The following is a 20,381-nucleotide window of genomic DNA, read 5'->3' on the forward strand; positions in this document are numbered from 1 at the left end:
TCACTAAAATGGGTCGTCATCTTGTGCTGTCAGGTCACCGAGATAGAAATAAATGACGCTGTAAGGCCTAAGTGTTAAAATAAATATCGATAAACGGAAGGTAGAGGGCTGCTGATTAATGATATCGTAATTGGTAATAAATAACCCAATCTAGAGAATTATGCCTTGGAGTAGAAATAAATAACAGTTAAACTGAAATTTGAAAGCTTACTTGTTGATATTACGCAGTAGTTTTATATTTTTTGTACTGAAAATACTCTGACCTACTTGGGAGGTCATGGTCACCTATATGAGATCAGTTCACATACCAAACTAACAGCATGATAGTGATAGTGATATCACTGGCACAAGACCATATTGCAAGACATCACATCAGTAATGCAGTACACTTGAACTAGTTCTGGTAGTTTAGAAATTTCATTGGCATTCTGCTCAGAGGAGCTCCAACTTTGTGTAACTGCGTGTACATTCGTAAGTCATCCAAATTTATCTCGCAAAGGAATTAACAGTATAATGTGAGTGGGGTTGTTAATGAAATTAGCTCTCCACCAGGCAAATCATTAGGTGTTGGTTACTGAGAGAGTTGTGACTGAAGTGTCCAGCTACCAATGTCAGTTCATGGAATAGATGTGAAGACTCAAGTCGTTAAACTCAAGTACGTAATGCGAATGTAAGGAGTATAGATGCATGCACTTTTAAAAAGTCCATTTGCACCATTGATAAGTGTGGCACATTTGATCTCAGTTAACTTTGATGTCTTAGAGTGTCTGCTATGTGTTTGTGTGTGTGTGGAGTACCAGTACTCAATGTGTATATATAGCTGTCACGACACAAAGGTGTGGTTTAATATTTTGGTATGGTTGGTTTTGTAATAATCAACTTCAAGTTATCTTGTACGTATAAAGAGAATATATTCTCACATCCCCATCTAAATATAAAACTGTGATACCCATGTAATTATTTGCTATGACAGTTTGGGCAAGGAACAGTAAATCATTAACTTTGACATTTTTTTTCTCTCCAGTCTATGTGCTTGTGTTACATGTAGATACATTGTACATCAACATAAACATGTGGGCGTATTTATGAACAAAGGAGAATGGCTTTCCTAAACAGCCCCCTCTATGGTTGTGAGGGTCTATTTTGTTTGTTGAACAGCACCTCTATGATTTGTGAAGGGTCTGTTTTCAGGATCAGCACACACTATGGTTTGTGAAGGGTGTATTTTGTCTGTTGAATAGCACCCCAAATGGTCTCTAAAGTATCACTAATTCTGATTGGTCATAAACATTCATACAATTCTGTATTCTGTAATGTGATTGGTCAGAATACAGTCACAAGGGGTGCAATAAAATCCAATAACAACCTTGATAATGGTGATCCTATCAGTCCATGAAAATATTGCAACCATAAAAAAAAATTGTCCAATTACTTGTGAAAGTTAGTTTGTCTTTAAAGGGTATATGTAAAAGGTAAAAGTTGATTAAATACCGGCTTCCAGTATTGACAATGACATATGGTAAAAACAGTATGTGTGTATTTATGTTAAAAGTTTGTATGTTTATAGTGATTTCACTAAAATTAACATTTATGTTGATAATCATCAATATATAATCATTGAATGGGTTTTGAACTTTGTGCAGTTCTGAGAGTTGATTTAATCTCAAGTCATTTGTAATATATATTTTTCAACCAATTTAGCTCAAAATGCAATCAAAGTATTGAAAGGTTTCTAAAAAAAATTAAAAATTTCTGCCATTTGAAAGATGGTAGTGAAAAGTGAATTAACGTAGTTGGCAGATTCGAGGTAATTACACTAGAAGTGATGATATAAACCATGTCAGGTCAAAAAATACACTCATTGCTGGTTTGACCTCAAATGACATCTAATGTTTTCCAACCAATGCCCTTTGTACAATGGAACTGAAGGAGTGTGTAGTCACTTCATGTTTTAAGAGAACACTTGATAGGTATACGTTCTTGCCAATTACAGAAGTTAGACATCCGAGGTACATTTGTATTTAGCACTTGGCATGACAACAGGAACTACATATAAAAGAAGCTGTGACTGTTGGTACTTTCAGTATTTCTGTAAATATCAACTTTATTTCTACATAAAAAGGTAATCGGTACTCATTTAGGTTTGGAGAAGTACAAGAGAAAAATTGAGACGGTGGTACAGAAAGTTCCTCTTTGAAATGTATGAAAGGGAAAAGCATTCATAATATGTTGATAAATTTAATTACCAGAGTGACATTGATAAATTTAAACACAATAAATTTTCATATTCTATAGCAATAGCAGGTAGTAAAATAATCCTTTAGAAAACTACATACTCTCATTCTGTGAAGAAATAATGACAAAGTAAGTATGTTTACCTATGTGGACACTAATTAAGTAATGTTAGTAGTTCCCATATTTTTGTGAAGAGATACAACCAAGTAGGTGATGTCCAAAACAAACATAGCATTTTGTTAATAGTTGATAATTGTCTAATAAGTAATGTAAATGTTGTATGTATCCTGTGTGTGAGCATGTATGTATGTATGTAATATATGTATGTACATGTATGTATGTATGTATATGTGTGTGTGTGTGTATGTATGTAATACATATATGTATGTATGTATGTATGTATGTATGTATGTATGTATGTATGTATGTATGCATGTATGTATGTATGTATGTATGTATGTATGTATGTATGTATGTATGTATGTGTGTGTGTGTGTGTGTATGTATGTATGTATGTATGTATGTATGTATCATATGTGTGTGTATGTATGTATATATGTATGTATATATGTGTATGTATGTATGTATGTATGTATGTATGTATGTGTGTGTGTGTATGTATGTATGTATATATGTATGTATATATGTATGTATGTATGTATCATTTATGTATGTATGTATGTGTATGTGTATGTGTATGTGTATGGGGGTGTGTGTACTCTAAGTACATGTATGTTTATCTTCAATGGTTGATAACTGTATTGTACTATGTGTGTTTGTGTGTGTACACTAGAAGTAATTTTACCTTCAATAGTTGATAACTGTCTAAAGTGTGTATCCTACCGTGTGTAAAATATGTTTACCTAAGTTTGTCATGTGAACAATGAAATTATTAACGGTTGGAGTTCCCATGGTCACCATATATGAGGGCAATGAAATGTCAAGTGTAAGGTCATATTGTTGTTGGCTCATGGTTATTTTTGCAATCAATAAAGGGACTCTTTGTATTTTTCTGTTAACAGCTTGACACTAACTTGTAAACAAAGACACTGCCACCAGCTGATACGACCTGTAGATATTCACACTATTTTTCACTTTCCCAAGTCTTCCTATTATGAAGTGTGAGGTACAATTCTTTGTTATTTGCCTGGCCCCTAAAGACAGTGAACAAATAACGCAGTTGTGAAAACGACCACTGTCATGTACTTAATACATATTTAAAATGCTATTATCATAAATTGCCTGAGATTGTTGTTATCTGATGATACAAGCTAGGAAAGTGACAGCCATATTGATAACGGTTGATGAGTTAAGAGGTCCTGTGGGCCAGCCTGCGCTTTCACTGGTCATGTTTATGTATGCAGACAAGGTTCATTGATTGGGGAGATTACATCAACGGTGGCTGTGTGATCAGTGGCTGGATAGACACACACAAAAAAGACTATCTCTGCTATTGTGTTGTCCACACTGACTGTAATTTGTTATATCTGACCTTCATTATCAATGGTATGTGGATCCCTTGACGATTACATGTGTTGTGTGTAAGGACAGTTGTTGAGACCAGCAGACGGAATTCACTTTACAACAATAGCTGTCATCTGTCCTGAATGTAACCAACCTCTGGACTAGTCATTGAAGGTAAAACTTACTCGTGGTGATATTGTGTCTTCATTTACATCATAATCTAATGGCTACTTCATTTCTTTGATGTAGTTGGAAGTGTACATAATCGGTCTGCTAGTTTCAATTTCACACGAATATCGCAATCGGGAAAATTTCTGTGTGTGTACATGTACTGCCGATGTATTGATTGCATGCTGCATACATACATACATACATACACAGTGATGGCTAAAAGTATTGAAGAGTAATTTGCATACCAATGTGACAGACTATCGGGGTTTGTATATAGCTATTGTATATGAACCAATACTGTACTGAGGTGTGACAACTGCACAGGATTTTGATCGGCTAAACAGAAACACAACAATACATTGGTGTGTGTGTGTGTACCTAGACAACCTAGCCTGGGGTACACAATATTGATATGAAGTGGCTGGGTTTGTTAAATAGCGTTGAGGCTGGCAAGGTTATATGTCGTCATTGGATGGCAGTATACCATAGCACATGTGTGTGTCAACATGTAATCATTTTTTTTTTCATTCATATTAATCGTAAAAGGTAAAATCTAATTACACCAACAACCAAGAGTGATGTTGTTGTTTAACGACAGCGTATGTTTTGAATTAAATTTGAAACAAAAAGCAAGGAAATGTTAATTATAACATATGTCAGTATTTGGCAGTGTGTAATAATTTTTACCTGTATGTAGGCAGAGAACATGTCCATGTGACTTCCTCCCACTATTACCAGTACAGTTTTATGACCACAACCATGATATATATATACACTGTGTCAGATATTTTTGGACTTGCAGTAAATTTGTATTTGAATACATAATGTTTTATGGGCAGTGTTGTAGGTAGTACCACTATTACATGTATTACTGTATACCAAAGCTAATGAGTGCTATGATCTTAGTGTATAGCTGACACTGTATGTATATATGGCAAAATGAAAAAAGTAATGTTTGCAATAACCCAACCAAACCTAGTTTAAGCCACTGAACCTAAACATTTTTTAAACATTTTAACCAAAAATACAAAATTCTTTGTCTTCTTGAACTTCATGTACCTCTGTCCGTCCGTCCGTCGTCCCCCCCCCCCCAGTCATGTCTGTACATATTTCATCTAACTATTACAGAAGGGGTGTTCTGACCAACATTTCATTTAGTTTTGGGCTGAAGCAATATTTTTCAAAGATAAAAATGATTAAAAAGATGAAATAAAATAAAATAAAATCCTGACCTCTCTACCCTATTTTCTGAGGCCATGTTATCCAAAACACATAATAATTTTTTTTTCTTCCTAAAAACATTAATTTTAGATTTTCAATTTTTGTCAAATATTTTTTATGGTTGATTGGAAGATGATGATGAAAAATGAATGTAATGATATTTATTAATAACGGTGTTTTCTTATTAGAAATATATTCACCAAACATTCAGTATTTTTTGTTCAGTGTGTGCCATGTTGACTGATTGCAAGAAAGAACATAAATACTTCATTTAATCTTGTAGAATATCAGCGTTTTTTCCTGTTGTTTGAAAATGTAATGTATTCAGAAGGTAAATATTTTTTTTTGTCAAATTTACATAAATTCTTATACATGTTATCACAGTTGGACATGTGATAAAAATCTATAGAACCTGTTCAGTTAGGCAAAAATTCTCTAGAGAATAAGTACAGTGAGATAGAATGATGTTTTCAACTTGTAATATGTTGCGGTCCATGTGATGAAATACACGAACTGTCATGTTCATGTTTTCATGTCTGAAATATATGATGTCAGAGAGACTGATGATGTCATCGATGATGTCATCTTGGACACCCCCTCCCTTGTCCCCTCCCTCCCCCTGTCATTGTAAAGGTCAATTATCATATACATTAAGTGTGTTCTTTGACCTCTGGTGGATTCAAGGACTCTAGGGGATTTTGAAAGGTTCCTCAAATTCTAGTCATTCAGTGAGAGAGTGTACAGTATTCGTTATCGGTACTATGTAATGAGGTTTACTTACCATAACTCAGCACAAGTGAAGCACATATTAGTAGAGTTGGAGTCAATTCACCAGCTGTGTTCCCAACTCAATTAGTATTAGTAGTCATTCTGTACCAAGAAAGGAAAGTACCGACTGTACAAATTAATGCATGCACAGATCACAAGTTGAGACAGCCATCTCAATTTCTGATTAATCTTAAGAAAGTGTAATACTATAGTCACGTACACTGGTACAGTAGGTAAGAAAGTATACAACACATGGGACCAATATTTGTTACACGACAATCTCTTCGTTTGTTTGTAACAAGACACTATATATTCTTGGCTCAGTATCGCCTGCTAACTGTTTGGTCAGTATTACCTTCTAGTTTGGAAATCAAGTTGTCAACAGTCAGCTGTAAAATAAATTCTACAGTAAAACATTTTGCTTTCTCCATCCACAAATAAAAGGCAAAATGCATATAACTAAAGCCTTTTCAGCACCTAGGTAACATCGTTGAGGGATATAATTTCTAACATGTCATATGAATATAGTGGTTGGTTTCTTAGCACTTCTTCATTATATAAAGATATTAACATAATGTGTGTGTGTGTGGGGGGGGGGGGGGGGGGCAGGTAGGTAGGTTTTCCCTTAAAGATCACCCCAATCAAATCTTTGTGATGTCATTACTTTAGTTTCTTTGCAACAGTGTTTAATATGTATATATTTTTATTCGAATTTCATTACTCAAAATATCAAACGCATCGCCAAATACAATTTGTGGAGGTAAGTAAAGATTAATTAAGTTGAGAACTTACCTGATCTCCATTACAGTGAAGTACACATCTACAAAAGTTTTTACTCATCAGTACCATACATTGACTGACCTGCATTCATCTAAGCTGAGGTCACGTTTTCTACTTCAGCTTACCTGTATCTTATCAGAGATAATCCCAATATTATTTGGTCAAGCTATCATGTTACACATATTATACTAGACAATATTTGAATTGTCATTGCGCATGAGCTACACTAAATTTATAAGATAATATTGATCTAGGGTTACCAAGGATATCTGAATTTTGCTTGCTGCATAGTATGCCTACTGTTAACATGATACCAAAAATGTACATCTATGCTGTCAGTAGAGTAGTCAGACCCCTCTTGAAATGATGAAATTTGAAATCTTCAAAATGGATTTATTGAATATGAATTTAATCAATTTAAATTTATTTATTTAATAAACTTAAACATGATATAAATGTGCTAACTTCATGACTCGTATCACTCCACTGTTAAAGATAATTTTGAAATCTTAAGATTTTGCACTGTATTGTAGAATTGATATTGGCATGTATTCAGTCTTGTTACATGTACAAACTGTACTGTTGTAGAATTTGATATACTGTAAATGTAATTCATACCTCCTTCAAAATACCTTTGAAATCTGACGTCTTCATCTTTTTGATTTCTCTCAACTGAAATACAACAGTGTCAACCAAGGTTTCGGCTTACTTTAATAAGTCACAAACTATAACCTATCATTGCAACATATTGGTATAAGCTACTGGGGTGTTTATTTTTTTTATTTTTTTTTTTGAGATGCCTGTCAGTGGACAGTTTTCACAAATAACTACCGGGGTAATAGAATAGTGGCAACTAACCAGGAAAGAGTCTGTTACTAATATCCGTAATTAGCACAATTTCCGGTATCGGAAATTTGAATTATCATGTTTCGTTAACCATATCAGTGAATGCGTGAATGAGACTGACAGTATTAATATTTCTCTTCCTCTGGAACCATCATTGCTATTTTTTTGAGAACTTGACTGAAGAACTAGTACATAATATGATACATTCAGTGTCTTTGCCAGTTTTTTAGAGGGTGGTGGTGGTGGTGGTGGTGGTGGTGGTGGTGGTGGTGTTGTTGTTGGTGGTGGTGGTGTTGGTGGTGGTGGTGGTGAAGGGTAGTAGTAAGGGGAAATTTATAGTCTTAATTTTGTTATACAATTTTAGAGATGAATTTAAATAAAACCAGATGCCTAAATTAAAAAGATACTTTATTTTATGTATGTATTATATTGTCTCAAACACAAGATACACAATTTTCAAATTTTTGAGACACCCTCCTCCCCCCTCCTCCCCCTCCTGTAAGTGGTAGGCCATGATACTCCACCAAGGGAATTCTGAAAGAAAACTATGTATATGTATACAGCATATCAGTTGTTATGCAGCCATAATTTTGCCAGCTGCCATATTATCCCTGTTGATGTGCAGTGAACCATTCTGTATACCCGTCAGTTCTCAGCAAGTGTTCACCTTGATCATAATTGTGTATTTCTAAATGTTAAAAAAACATACCCAGTACATGACAACTACATTATGATTGATTATAGAAACTAATGAAAGTAAGTATGCAATTACTAACCTCAGTTCTGTTCCTTGTAATAATACAATAATTCATAGAGGAGAAAACTTTGAATAATTAATGATGCAAGGAAATGGTAATTGTATGGATAACGAGACTATCCAACACTGGTGTGTTGTCTAGGGGCTTGAGTTGTTCTCATCAGGTAGCAGTGCTAAATGGCATGTTGTTTTTTTTGTGCCCCAAGGAAAAGAAAGGAGAACATTGCACCCAGTATAATGGTTTCTTAAACAAGAATGTATAAATGTATTTACAAAAAAGAGAATTCTTATTTTCAAAAAAGTCTTGAAGTTATACAGTTTGGAAATATATAATACATATAAACAATATTTTCAAATTCATAAAAAGTACAGTCTGAAATTCATGTGGTTGCAGTTTGTAGCATCTAATTCCTAATTGTTTTTCTGTAAGGGTGACCCTCTTTTGTTATTGTTGTTCTCATGACTTTTTCATAGCAACTGTGGAGAGGTCAGTCGATTTTAAAAAAAAAGTAAAAAAAAATCATCTTTATGTTTCTCTGGTTCTTCTCCTCCTCTCTATCTGGTATCTGGTAAACCACAAAGCCATTGCTTCTCCTCAAAAAACCCTCCCCCTACTTGAGAGTAACTTCCATCATGAAAAAAATGCTCTGTTCTTGAACAAGTGTTGTTGCCGCCGCCATGACTAAATGAAGTCGACAGTTCAGACACTTGCTTATTCTTACCAGAGAGGGCGCTGATCCACAAAATATTAGGTGGGCGAAAATAATAATTTTTTTATTTTGATGTCAGGTCTGAAATTTGAGTCGGTCAGGTAATGAGAAACAGGAAAATAAATAGGATCACCCTAAGGACCGCATGGTTTATTTCTACAATATAATATGATGAAAGTTGAATTAATTTGAATTTATTGTTACTCTTTCCTGTGTGACTGTGAGTGGTTGACATTGGCAGTGCTGAGTCATAAATTAATTCAGTTTATATAACTCTTGCATCTCACCACATCAGTGGATGGATGAATTTTGATTCGTATTGATGACTCATACCTGGTATGTCGTTAAATATATAGATTATGTTAGTGATAATGACGAATGTGATCACCAAGGAAATCCAAGAATCTAACTGAGGTTTGAATCCAGACTGTTCACACACAGATACATGCATGCATGCATGCATACACACATACACACACACACACACACACACACACACACACACACACACACACACACACACACACACACACACACACACACACACACACACACACACACACATACATACATACATACATACATACATACATACATACACAGTGTTAATAGTATTATATATGTACGTACATACGCATAGATTTCAAGCCATTTTGACAGGCCGATATTTCCCATGTAGTTACCTAGATTTTAGAGCTTGGGTTACATAAGGTGAAATGATCTGGTAAATCTTACGGTGTTTCCTAAAAAAGTAATAAATATATAGGACCTATGAAATATATAATTTGAATTAATTATATTGAACTCTCTTTATCTATAATAGGAAAAATCTTTGAATCTTCTCCAGCTTTGACTTCGATTTTGAGATCAAATAAAAATTACCATAGTTTATAAAGAAACTAGTTTAATTCACATACAGTACATGTTTTACGATGTTATCATGTTATAAATAATATAGAATATAAATCCCTCTGAAGTATCAGGAGAGAACAGTCCCTATAATAAATCCTCCAGTGATATAATGAAATAACAAACGAATAAACATCAATCATGTGATTATGCAGATGGACCCTAAACATCAAATAATTATCATAAACTTTCATACAGTCTTATTTTATAGGACAATAAAAATATGGTCTCCATGGCTATCAACCATGTCATTATTTGATATCAGCATGACAGTTTCTGACATGTTTATAGTATCAATTTACTTGTACATTTTGTAAGGTATTTGAGAAAGAGAGAGAAGAAATCATAAATGATGTCATTTTGTTCTGTCTTGCACTGCAGGTAACTATTAATTCTGGTTTTATATTGGCAGTATACATAGTTTGATCACATTCAATTACATCTGAATACACACCATGCATGTTTTGTAAGTGTTAGCACCGCCTACGCTATTTTCAAGGTTTCATCCAAAATTATTAGTTGAATATCCTGGAAAGTAATAGATTTGAAATTCGACTGAATCACTGCTGTTACCTGTACCAAAGAGTGTAGATAGATAGATAGATAGATAGATAGATAGACAGACAGACAGACAGACAGACAGACAGACAGACAGACAGACAGACAGACAGACAGACACATACACACACACACACCCTCTCAGAATATTGTGGTCCACAAAAAACTGTTCATTGTTTGTCTGTTTGAATGAGAAACTGTCAAGTGTAAATCAGCTGACCACACACTATCAAACAAAGTAACACACAAAATCTTACAACAGATTTCATTGCTTCATTCACCCTACACTACATTTTGTTTTTATAGCTTCACTCAGCTTCTCTCTTTCTCTCTCTCCCTCTCTCTCTCCCTCTCTCTCTCTTTCTCTCTCTCTCTCTCTCTCTCTCTCTCTCTCTCTCTCTCTCTCTCTCTCTCTCTCTCTCTCTCTCTCTCTCTCTCTCTCTCTCTCTTCAAACTTTGTGCTACTTGTTACTGTAACTGACTTATGCAATCATTATACTGATAATGAAAAGCTGGTCAGACTGAGTAGAATTGTGTTCATCAGCCTACTCCCAATCTGTAAACTGAGCTTCGTATTCTTCTACCAACTCGCTTCAGTCATTCTTGATTTCCAGTCACGTACATGTATTCATCCACCCACACCTAACTAAACTACTCTGCATGTCTCGGATACCTGCAACTTTCTAATGAGAAATAACAGAATTATGTCATTTCTACCCACTCTTATCAAGATACTTTCTAAGTCTTGTTTTTCTTCGTTCTAGATAAAAAATATTGTCAATCAAGAATTAGTAGGACTTCACAGAATTGTTTTCTTAGCCCACATCATGTTGTCAAACTGTGCCAGATATTCATTTAACATTTCTTATACTATCAACTTAAATGTAGCCTGTTTATGACACTTGTGCCTAGTAGTGGTATTCCATTTTATAAGTGCAATACCAGATATAAACTGAATACCGCTAGGTTGACAGGCTTTCTGAAATGTAGTCAAAGGAATCATTGCAGATATCTTTATCCCCAAGACACCACCTTCTCAATAGACGTTGATTGAAGGATTATATGTTGAAGACAAGTTTGTTAAATTAACAAGAATCAGTCCAACTACAGTATGACGACTAAAAGAACTGGAAACCAGATCTTGAAAGTAAAGGGTTGAGTTTGACAATGACACAAGATGACACAATGTTCCAATAAATAGTCTCTTTGATAAAATAACAAACATTTTGACAATTCACAGATAGTTTTCATCATGGTTAGGTCTAAACCTGGGTAATGTTAGCTGGCCAGATCGTGAAAGCCAGTGATGTAGGTTAATGGATTCACAGATAATCTTCATCATGGTTAGTTCTAACACCGAGTAATGTTAGCTGGCCAGATCATGAAAGCCAATGATGTAGGTGAATGGATTATCATTCCATGGTCAACTGGAATATCAATCAATTTATGTCATGACAAATCCTATCCCCTCTACTCTCTAGCCTAATCCTTACTCGCTGTGAAATTTTGGTGGTTGGTGTTCACTGAGATTTATTTTAGTTATTGACAATAACAACTTTTAATAGGTAGAATGTACAAGGTCATTTAAGATTAATTTTATCTTACCTGCACATCGTCAATTCAAGATGGTTGTAGAAACTGATGTTTTTTGTTCGTGTGTGTTTTTGTTTTGTTTTTGTCTTTGCTGTCAGATGTTGATAGCTATGTGACTCTAGCACTAGCTGTAACTGACTGGAGTATTATTTTTCCAATCAGACAACCAACAATATATTTACTGAAAATTGTTACAATACTTATAATTTGATATTGTACATGTTGATTAGATGCCAATTTTATTCATGTAAAGTAACAGGTAAAAGGGTATCGACCAATAATCAATTTGATTGGATTTACTGTACCGTATTATTTAAACTGAATATTATGTATACAGCTACATGTACATAAATTTGTTTTACCCAGTGGTGATTCAATACTGTTCAGGGTGTACAATATTATATAAGTAAGTTATTATATCTAATAAAACAGTTACAGCTAGTGTGATTATCAGCACTCAGTCTTATAAGTTGTATTCTATTGAGGACTCAGTCTTGTAAGTTGTATTCTATTGAGAACTCAGTCTTGTAAGTTGTATTCTATTGAGTACTCAGTCTTGTAAGTTGTATTCTATTGAGGACTCAGTCTTGTAAGTTATATTCTATTGAGTACTCAGTCTTGTAAGTTGTATTCTATTGAGTACTCAGTCTTGTAAGTTATATTCTATTGAGGACTCAGTCTTGTAAGTTATATTCTATTGAGTACTCAGTCTTGTAAGTTATATTCTATTGAGTACTCAGTCTTGTAAGTTATATTCTATTGAGTACTCAGTCTTGTAAGTTATATTCTATTGAGGACTCAGTCTTGTAAGTTATATTCTATTGAGTACTCAGTCTTGTAAGTTGTATTCTATTGAGTACTCAGTCTTGTAAGTTATATTCTATTGAGGACTCAGTCTTGTAAGTTATATTCTATTGAGTACTCAGTCTTGTAAGCTGTATTCTATTGAGGACTCAGTCTTGTAAGTTGTATTCTATTGAGGACTCTGTCTTGTAAGTTGTATTCTATTGAGGACTCAGTCTTGTAAGTTGTATTCTATTGAGGACTCAGTCTTGTAAGTTGTATTCTATTGAGGACTCAGTCTTGTAAGCTGTATTCTATTGAGGACTCAGTCTTGTTAGTTATATTCTATTGAGGACTCAGTCTTGTAAGTTGTATTCTATTGAGTACTCAGTCTAGTAAGTTGTATTCTATTGAGGACTCAGTCTTGTAAGCTGTATTCTATTGAGGACTCAGTCTTGTAAGTTGTATTCTATTGAGGACTCAGTCTTGTAAGCTGTATTCTATTGAGGACTCAGTCTTGTTAGTTATATTCTATTGAGGACTCAGTCTTGTAAGTTGTATTCTATTGAGGACTCAGTCTTGTAAGTTGTATTCTATTGAGTACTCAGTCTAGTAAGTAGTATTCTATTGAGGACTCAGTCTTGTAAGTTATATTCTATTGAGGACTCAGTCTTGTAAGTTGTATTCTATTGAGGACTCAGTCTTGTAAGTTATATTCTATTGAGTACTCAGTCTAGTAAGTTGTATTCTATTGAGGACTCAGTCTTGTAAGTTGTATTCTATTGAGGACTCAGTCTTGTAAGTTGTATTCTATTGAGGACTCAGTCTTGTAAGCTGTATTCTATTGAGGACTCAGTCTTGTTAGTTATATTCTATTGAGGACTCAGTCTTGTAAGTTGTATTCTATTGAGGACTCAGTCTTGTAAGTTGTATTCTATTGAGTACTCAGTCTAGTAAGTAGTATTCTATTGAGGACTCAGTCTTGTAAGTTGTATTCTATTGAGGACTCAGTCTTGTAAGTTGTATTCTATTGAGGACTCAGTCTTGTAAGCTGTATTCTATTGAGGACTCAGTCTTGTTAGTTATATTCTATTGAGGACTCAGTCTTGTAAGTTGTATTCTATTGAGGACTCAGTCTTGTTAGTTGTATTCTATTGAGGACTCAGTCTTGTAAGTTATATTCTATTGAGGACTCAGTCTTGTAAGTTGTATTCTATTGAGGACTCAGTCTTGTAAGTTATATTCTATTGAGGACTCAGTCTTGTAAGTTGTATTCTGTTGAGTACTCAGTCTAGTAAGTTGTATTCTATTGAGGACTCAGTCTTGTAAGCTGTATTCTATTGAGGACTCAGTCTTGTAAGTTGTATTCTATTGAGGACTCAGTCTTGTAAGCTGTATTCTATTGAGGACTCAGTCTTGTTAGTTATATTCTATTGAGGACTCAGTCTTGTAAGTTGTATTCTATTGAGGACTCAGTCTTGTAAGTTGTATTCTATTGAGTACTCAGTCTAGTAAGTAGTATTCTATTGAGGACTCAGTCTTGTAAGTTATATTCTATTGAGGACTCAGTCTTGTAAGTTATATTCTATTGAGGACTCAGTCTTGTAAGTTGTATTCTATTGAGGACTCAGTCTTGTAAGTTGTATTCTATTGAGTACTCAGTCTAGTAAGTAGTATTCTATTGAGGACTCAGTCTTGTAAGTTATATTCTATTGAGTACTCAGTCTAGTAAGTTGTATTCTATTGAGGACTCAGTCTTGTAAGTTGTATTCTATTGAGGACTCAGTCTTGTAAGTTATATTCTATTGAGGACTCAGTCTTGTAAGTTGTATTCTATTGAGGACTCAGTCTTGTAAGTTATATTCTATTGAGTACTCAGTCTAGTAAGTTGTATTCTATTGAGGACTCAGTCTTGTAAGTTGTATTCTATTGAGGACTCAGTCTTGTAAGTTGTATTCTATTGAGGACTCAGTCTTGTAAGTTGTATTCTATTGTGACCGCAGTCTTGGGGGGGGGGGGGGGGGTGTAATGAACCTAAAGATTCAAATCAAGACACAATACATGTTACCTGGAACATGAGTTCATTACTTCCCTATGCAAGGTTCATTAATTGATAGTCTACCCTGAGTGTTTGTTATCAATAATCATAAAGCTAGCATAGCCACAGCTATTCTTCATATAAACTCTCCTATCTAAGTATGATCTACGCGTTTAGCTACAAGGAATTGATATGCATACAGGCCATTACCAATCACTAACTTACAAGATGGAATGATCAGATTGATCACTTTTACCTACTCTCTAACCAAATGTACTTAAGTGCTATAAGTCATTATATACACCTCAACTATTATCAATCAAGTGCTGGGTAGCATTCATTAACAAAGTGTGGATCAGAATTGAATGTGAACTATATACAAGTCATTGGTATGCGTCTCAAGTCTGAAGCCATTATCATTACCATATAAACTAGGGTGAATGGCCAGAATAATTTGATCTACTCAAATACTTGTTATCAAACCATGGAATCAGTGAGTTCACTGCTTTGACAGTCATTGTCTTTCATGAATACAAGATGTGGAAGTTCTGTGTTTGCTCTTATCTCCTGTCACTTCAGGTCAGGTGATCTCTGTGTCCTCATCATGGTGTTATGTGACCTCTGACCTCAAATGGTCATCATGATGGGCTCAAGGGACCTATGTCATGGGAATCATTTCACATTCAGGTCATTTATGTTGTTCACGTTCAAACTTTACACTGCCCCTTATTAATGTAACATTTATAAATTTTATCAGAAAATAAGTATATTATCATATTGTCACCTCTTAACCTCTTGATTCTGATTTTATCAAGAATACAGGTAGATCTGTAAATGTAAACATACAACATTGCAGACTTTACAGTGACTTGTTATCTTAAACCGACTATAGTGGTAGAGCTCGTTAATGACTCATAGTTAATGGTATACTAAGTACAAAATAACAGGAAATGTCCCAAATGAAGAAAAAAAGAATGCTGTAATTGCAGGAAATCACATGAAAAGATTCTAACAATTTTAAAGTGTGTAAAAGTTTGGTAGTTGCCATTACAGAGTAAGTACTCTACACTCATAGATCTTTGTGTCAAGGCATTGTATTGTGGATCTTGTGATATGTTAATGAAATTGTCAGACCATTTGAAGACTTCCTTTGTGGCAGTGACCTTGCAGACAGTCACATTAGATGTATGCTGTACACATAATACAACAAGTTCCATGTTTTGACCTTATAGATGGTCACTTTAGATGTATGGTGTACACATGATACAACAAGTTAGAACTGACCATGTTTTGACCTTGTAAACAGTCATATTACCCTGTACAAGTGCACCTATGATACAAGTTAGAAATGTCCATTTTCCGTGTGAAAGGTAAGTTACATGTAAATGACACATGTACAGTAAGTCTGTGATGTTACTAAGTTTTTGAATTTATGGAATAATGTGAACATATGGTGGGAACATTGACACAAAGTGAGTTAATGTTTGGCAAAGGTGTGGGTTTCTGTTGGGAGAAATGGGGTAAAATTTGCATTTATTTCCATACGTACTGCCATAGTTTTTGTACTGTTCTTTTGACAAATGACGATAGTTGTGTTTTTGCCACAGAATAGCCCTTACCTACATGAACATGTCAGTACATTATTAGATGGTGTTTTGATAATAGCGTAAATTGATCATTGAATATTATAAATAAGTGCATATAAATACTAAATTTTCTCTGTCAAGGTCACTTCAACCTTGTGAGAGGGTTCATATTACCCTGCAGTATAGTATAAATATTTGATGTACTTCAGACATTTACGTTGATAATATTAGTGAAGTACTATCACCAATATTATATTAATAGAAAATTTCTTATGTGTAAATAATATACCCCTGAGTCCATGGCCTGTAAGTTGATATTTGAATCTCAAAGGTAGTTTACTGAAGGGTAAAATTAGAAAACGCGATAAGTTGATAAATTCCATGTACATGGAGGAGGGATATGAATAATTGAAAGTGTGATATTTATGAATTATTAATAAGACATCAAATGTACATTGTCTAAGCAATATAGTAGTTGATTACTTCAATGGCGATAACATCATGTTTGTAGTTCCGTGTAGGAACCACAGGTGCTCTTGAAGTTGCTAATCACATGAGTGAGGCCGTCAGCACTTAGGTACTCACGTTGGGCCTGATGGCCTCACTTGTGTGGATATGTATGATATGATGACTTCACGAGTGCCTGTGGTAGGAACCTTATATAGTTTGATAAGTACAAACCCACATGTACACTCTTAAGTTTATGGAACTTTTGACCTGGTTATTGAAAGTCATTCTCGCAAACCAGCGTTGATATTTCGTCTGCGACACTGCGAAATAGCTAAACAGTGCATCTTGGACGGTGTGAAATGTCTTGACAGTGCGTCTTGGACCATGCCAGGAAAGAGGCTATGGGTTAAAACGATGTAGAAAGTACACTGATGGAAAATAAAATAGCTACACAATGTCATCTAATCTAACATAAGCAATCTTAAAGGCCCAGTTCAGTTAAGAATTAAATTCTAGTGTGAAAAACAGTTGTCTGGTAGAGCCATAGAAAAAGTTAATCCAGAACAAAAGTATGACTCTGTATATAAAATGCAAATGGGTCAACTGTAAGATTACACTACTGGCCTAAGTACTGCCAACTACCAACAGATTACAAGTACCCTAGCCCAAAGACTTGGCTATGTGGCTAAACATACTCATTCAGTGATAACAATCCCATTGTCCAAGTCTCTATCATGTAAGCCATGTTACCTTACCTTGCCAAGTCATGTAAGGTAATAATAAGCACATGATAGTAGTCCCCAGTGAAATCAATAAATAAATAAACTACTGAATAATTAATTATCGTATATTTGGTTGGTATTCTTTTCCCAATGTAACCATTATTCATATTTGACTGTCGCTAACATAAAGATGGCATCACTGATGTGATAGATACAGTAATATAGGCAGTAAAGTTTTCTCTCCATTTTTTTTCCAAGATTTGATCTATAGCAAGGTCAAGGGTCATCTGAAATGCAACCTACTTTGTACAATTTGCATCTATAGCATTTAGACTATTAATCTGAATAATGGAACCATTATTGCTAATATCAGGTGACATTGCATAGTTTGATATTAATGAATAGAAAACATGAGTTATGTTTTATGATATTTATTTCAATTACGCAAATTGCTTTTGGTTTTTAATGGATTGTTGAATACTAGGGTTGTTGTTATCATCATGTTTATATCATGTTACTCTCAAGTACTGTCTATTAAATGTTTTTAATAGCCTTACATTATCCTAAACTCAACAGAGACATACTGAGATAAAATATTGAATTTGTGGTAATTAGCACAGGTTGTCTAATATTTCATTTGATTGGGGGGGGGGGGGGTGTTAAATTAATATTTTGTGATTGATTCAAATTCTGAAAATGCTCTAAAAAATTAATTACCAAAAATGATAGATAGATTATATAATAAATAGATTCATACATAGATATATCTCTATATATAGCTAGAAAGTTAGATTGATAGATAGATTGATAGATAGAGAGATATAGACATGTAGTTAGATAGATAGATTCATAGATAGATAGATAGATAGATAGATAGATACATACATACATACATACATACATACATACATACATACATACATACATACATACATAGATATATATAGCGAGATAGATAGATTGACAGACAGACAGACAGACAGACAGACAGGCAGGCAGGCAGGCAGACAGACAGACAGACAGATAGATAGACAGATAGATAGAGAGAGAGATAGATAATAAGGAATAGAGCTATATTAAATTTTTGTGGATCACAAAAGTCAGGAACTTGTGAAATTCAGCTTAGAGGTGATAGTGATAGACCAAATTGTATGCCGCTACCAGGTAAAAGCCACAGAACAGTTAGCCAACCATATCGTGAGAAAAACAAAACCATGTGTGTGTAAAAGTACATGTAGTCATCAGAGAAAAGGCTGTGGCTTTAAATGCTGATAGATATTAGTAAAAGCCGTACAAATCTTAGCTAGCCTCATCATGAGAAAAATTAGACCATTTAGGAATAAAAGTACATATAATCAGTACAGAAATAGCTATTTTAGGTATTAAAGAGGAGGGAATACAAACAGACTGATGTGTATTATTTTTTTATTAGTAAAAACCACAAATCTCTTACATGTAACCCCCATTATGAGAACAAACAAAAGCATTTATGCATAAAAGTACATATGATCATTAGAGATAGTAACTACCAGTGACACGACATGTAGGGATGTAATACTGACAAACAGATTATAGTAAAAAGCCACAAAATCTCTGTTCACCCCATTATGAGAAAAGCAAAACTATTAATGCATAAAAGTACATATAATCATTAGAGAAATTGCTATGCATCATCAACAGGACATATTGGGTAGTAAAGAAGCGGAATACTAACAGACAGATACGTTAGTAAAAGCCACAGGTTTCTTCACTAAACACAACCATTTATGTATAAAGGTACATATAACGTAAGCATTAGAGAAAGGCTGTGCAGCAGTGACATGGCATATTAAGTAAGAGGGGCTTACGTAGACTCAGAGACAGATTTATATGGATGACATGTATTAGGTGAAAGCCACACAGTTTTTCACAAGCCTCATCTTGAGAAAAACAATCCCATTTTGCAAATTTATAAAAGTTCATATAATCATTAGAGAAATGTATGTTTGCAAAATGTCTGGTAACTCATAGTTCATCACCACAGTCTGATAACTTGAGTTGCTATGGTGACACTGCCAGACCATACAGAGATGTTAAAGGGATGAACATTATGTATCCATCCTAAAGAGATGTTATGTGCTTAGAAATGTTACATGTGAATGTAACTGCAGAGTTTTTATGGCTTGATTCATATCATTCTCCAATTAATTACATGTGATATCGAAATGATATATACAATTTCTGATTTTCTGAGTTATAGATTTTGAGTTTGATATAAAAATGTACAAGGTCTTGCTGCCACTTTGAATTTAAAAATTGTAATTCTGTGTTTCGGTCTTTCACATTAGGCCCTTCCTCAAGAATCTAAAATTAAGTAAAAATAACAGTGTAGTTTGCCTGGTCTCTTTTTATTCAACAAACTTGTAGATGTTGACTCTCAGGTTCAAGAGACATATTACACCCAGTAGGACTTTTTCATTGGATTTTTCCTTCTACCATTGACCTCTGTTTGAACTCCACAGTGTTTTAAGTTTATCAACCTGTGATGAGATTGACCTTTGACCTTTGAAGTGTATTGGCCAACTGTGCAAACAACTGATAAGAATACAAGTATGACCTTATAACTGGATGTCAATATTTGCATTGTGTACAGTTAAGTTTGTCTCACTGATTAGGTGTTGTTGACAATGGGTTGATGACAGGAGTCAGTCTGACCTCTAGGTTAAGGTCAAGATTGACTACTTTAATAGTCAGTGGACAGAGAAGGGCAAGGTTAAATCATTAAATGGCAATTGTTTCAGTGCAAGTAAA

At 34.3% G+C, this 20,381-nt stretch overlaps 1 protein-coding gene across 5 annotated transcripts in view; it reads left to right on the forward strand.

Moving 5' to 3' along the window:
- The window catches only part of LOC144444145 (transmembrane and coiled-coil domains protein 2-like), an 83,091-nt gene that overhangs the window by 11,315 nt on the left and 51,395 nt on the right, over positions 1-20,381 (forward strand). Inside the window, exon 1 of one of the 5 annotated variants that reach the window (XM_078133555.1) lies at positions 3,604-3,873. The exons of the other annotated variants lie outside the window; for them this stretch is intronic. The gene's annotated coding sequence lies outside the window, so the exon portion shown is untranslated. Of the gene's footprint in view, positions 1-3,603; positions 3,874-20,381 lie in introns of those variants that run through there. 5 annotated transcript variants of the gene reach the window in all.

The sequence above is a fragment of the Glandiceps talaboti genome, chromosome 13 (genome assembly GCF_964340395.1).
Source record: "Glandiceps talaboti chromosome 13, keGlaTala1.1, whole genome shotgun sequence".
Classification (NCBI taxonomy): Eukaryota; Metazoa; Hemichordata; class Enteropneusta; family Spengelidae; genus Glandiceps; species Glandiceps talaboti.